This window comes from Alligator sinensis, unplaced genomic scaffold (assembly GCF_000455745.1).
Source record: "Alligator sinensis unplaced genomic scaffold, ASM45574v1 scaffold1517_1, whole genome shotgun sequence".
Lineage (NCBI taxonomy): Eukaryota > Metazoa > Chordata > Crocodylia > Alligatoridae > Alligator > Alligator sinensis.
In genome coordinates this window covers 640,587-644,045 of record NW_005842459.1, presented here as the reverse complement: position 1 = coordinate 644,045, position 3,459 = coordinate 640,587, and the positions used below count along the sequence as shown (strand labels likewise).

Below are 3,459 nucleotides of genomic sequence, written 5' to 3'. Positions count from 1 at the left end.
TAAAGACCTTTGTTCCAGACATGGAGGCAGGGCAAAAGCAGCTTCTCCAAGGATCTCTTTGGCCAGTCCAGGCAGCATCTAAATGGCATCGCCCTAGGCAGGGAAAGGGAAAAAATGGGCTCCCAGCAGCCATTCTCAAAGAGTTCTGCTATTGGCACCCCCAAACTGGCCAACAGATGCTTGCCTTCCTATGCCCTCCAAAGTAGAGTGTAGGGCCCCACCCATGGCTGTCTAAATGCCTCTGCCCAGTCACTGGCTTTCCACCCGCCTTATAAATCAGCATACTGTATCTGAGGCAAGGTGTGTGGGCTCAGTTCTCATCCTACACAGGAAGGACACCTCCAAAGCCTTGTGGAAAAGAGTTCAGAATCAGGCTTTTGACCTTCAGACTTGTCCAGTGCCTTCCTCCTGGGCTTTGTTAATAATGAGGATAAAACAATAGGGACATTCACAAGGTTGGTGCTTGTGAACAGCCTCACTTCAAGCAACGCCACAAACCAGAGGGTGCAGTCCTGATCCTCAGGCTGGGCTGAGCTCTTCCCACACAGAGCCGGGATGCAGAGGAGCTCTGCACCACCATTGTGCTTCCCCCGTATCATGACTGCTCTTGGGGAACTATCCAAGCACTCACACTCCTCCCTCAACTGTTGGCAGCAGCATGCTGCCAGCTGTGCCAGCTCGGGATTCCCCCACGCTGGGAAAACCCTGAGCAGTGCAAAGGGACCAGGACAGCACCGTCACATCTGGCCCCAGAGGGTTACTGTTCCTGATCAGAATCCCCGACCTCTAGCAGTCTGTCCAGCTGCTCATTGCCCAGCCACATTGCAACTGCCTGAGATTTAGTTACACGTTCTGCCTCCGCTCTGCGCTCAGTGCTGGAGCCCTCCTTGACATCTCAATTGGAAGATTAGGAGGAAGACTGGTCACTTCCCAATTCTGTTGAATTCCATTCAAATAATTTGATTAATCGTCTCATCCCCACTCGGTGCAGTTGGCAGCCTACAAAAATCAAAGCTTCTGATGCAACTCTATGTCGAAAAACCACGAAGCTGCTATAAAGGCTCAACCAAGCATGGACCAAAGCAGAAGTCTGTACTCCAGAGGCTGTGCACTGGGTAGGCTAAATACTCTTTATAAATACCTTGAAAGCCAGCAGTCAGAGGCATACTCGACATGTAACAAATTGCATTGGGACTGCTTTCCTTCATTAGCTTTTTCTTTTTTTTTTCTCCAACTCCTGCATTTCTATTTATTGTGACTAAAACCAACATGAAAAAGTGGGTTTATACTTTCATGTGAACAAAAGCAACAGAACAGCCCTAACGCTAATCATGAGAGCAATCACCATAAAATACTTCTTTGCACTTCCATCATCCAAGCATCCCAAATACTCTACAGATGTTGACCCCAATTCTGCAAAAATGCCTACACATACTTCATCTTGCACAGAAACTGGTCCCACCTTGTAAACAAGCATGAGCATAAGACCTTGCACCTCCCCTGGGAGGTGTCTGTCCCCATAGCAGCTGAGTACCCTACATCTACTGTGGCCAACATTCAGAATTTTCTCGAGTCACTGGCTATTTGATGGGTTTTTACACCCCAGCTCTTGGAGTCATGGGATTATATGTAATCTTTCTCATTTCAGGGAAGAAGGAAGCTTAGAGGCTCAGAAACCAATTAAAAATAAAAAAGAACCCCAAAAGTATTATTTTTAAAGGTTTATGAATTTTAAGCCACAGGATATTTTAAGGCTGGGCTCACGTACTCCCTTCCCCCCACTTCCAGGGCATGTCTACATGTGAGCATTTACTGCACAGTAACTGAAATTACTGCGCAGTATGGGCACACGTCTACATATGCACACCCATACTGTGCAGTAAATATGGCAACTTACGCTAGCTTGAGCGTAAATTTGATACCTGCATCATGAAGATATCAAATTTACACCCAGTTAGTTACTGCACAGTAGTGCACATGTAGACACCTTACTGTGCACTGCAGTAACACTGCATGTGTGGACTGACTTGGGACTAACTTAGTCCCAAGTCAGTCTGCACATGGCATTAATGCGCTTTAACGCCTGCACGTGTAGATACCAACCTATTCCCACTTACTACGCAGTAAATTTAAGCCAGCATAAATGTATGTGCAGACACACCCACAGTTTATGATACTGTCTAGCAAAAAGGCCTATGAGAATAACCCCAATGAGGCTAAACAGCATGATCTCCATTTTACAGATTTGTAAACTGAGGCACAGAGATTTTCCCTAAAGTCCCACAGCAAGTCATCCGCAGTACAAAGAATAAATTAAAGGCATCCCTGCTTGCAGTCCCACGCTCTGTTTCAATACCCTTTTTTTACTGAATATTTGAATTGTGGGAGTCTCTGGGGTTGTAGGTACTATGCAAACACATCGAGAGAGAACCCTCATGCACGGAAAACCAAAGAAGACAGGACAGGAAGAGAGTGGGAGAAGGGAAGGGTTTTCATCTTCATTTTACAAGTGGGAGCTCAGGTGCAGAGATTACATGATTTGCCCACACAGGTAGACTACAGCACGGGGACAGACTGAATGTGCATCTCCAAAGCCCCCATGTAATGCTGTAACCTTAAGATTATGCTTCTACCTTGTAACACGTTTGTGCCAAGCAGCACTGGGCCAGACTTCTGGGACTGTAACATGGCTCTAGAAGATTAGGGCTCAGTCGGTTATAGACAGTCACTCAGGGGCTGCACAGCAAACGTGACCAGTCTCTAAGGTAAAGGGGTGTTTCTTGCACTGCCAGACCAGCAAACTCTCTCCAAAATCTGAGGGACAGGACAAGGGCCAAGATCTAAGAAAGTTCAGTGAAGCCACCTCCATCCTTAGACAACAGAATCCACTGAAGGCCCAAACCAGCCCCTTCCTGGGATATAAAGGTCTTAAGTTACCACGTACTTCAGGTTGAGCCTTCTCCCAAGAAGTAGGTGATCCCAGGGTCTTCTCCCTCAACAATTCTCAGCCTCATGCCCTAGTTTCCTGGTGCACCTTATCTTCCATCTAATCATTAAGTGCTTTCCTGCAGCATGGAGTTAACGAACTACACCTGCCACAGTAAGACAGTGGAAACCAATTAGCATCTTTCAGCAGGGGTCCAACACCTACCAACATGGTGGGTTGGACGAAGAGCCCTGCTGTCCCGTAGGGCTATTTTTGTGAGATGGAGCTTCGTTTCAAGTGGGAATGGACTTTACAGTCACTCTCCCTTCTCTGCAAGCTCAGGAGCCTCTGGGACACAGGGCTTATCCCCGGCTCCAGAGGAAAACTTTGTGAGACCCCTTGTTAAAACCCTGGAATTTCCCTATAGCTGTTTTCCTTCCAAGGGGGAGACAACTGCACACTCAGCCCTAGAGGCTCCCCTCTTCTCTAGGACCGTGGCACATTAGTGAGCAGTGCAAAGACGCTTGCAGAAC

General features: G+C 47.3%; 1 long non-coding RNA gene across 1 annotated transcript in view; it reads right to left on the bottom strand.

Moving 5' to 3' along the window:
- Positions 1-3,015, bottom strand: part of LOC102377592 — a 64,528-nt gene extending 61,513 nt beyond the window's left edge. The window contains exon 1 of the long non-coding RNA XR_324655.3: positions 2,945-3,015. This is a non-coding gene — a long non-coding RNA (uncharacterized LOC102377592). The remainder of the gene's footprint in view (positions 1-2,944) is intronic.
- Positions 3,016-3,459: the final 444 nt, after the last annotated feature.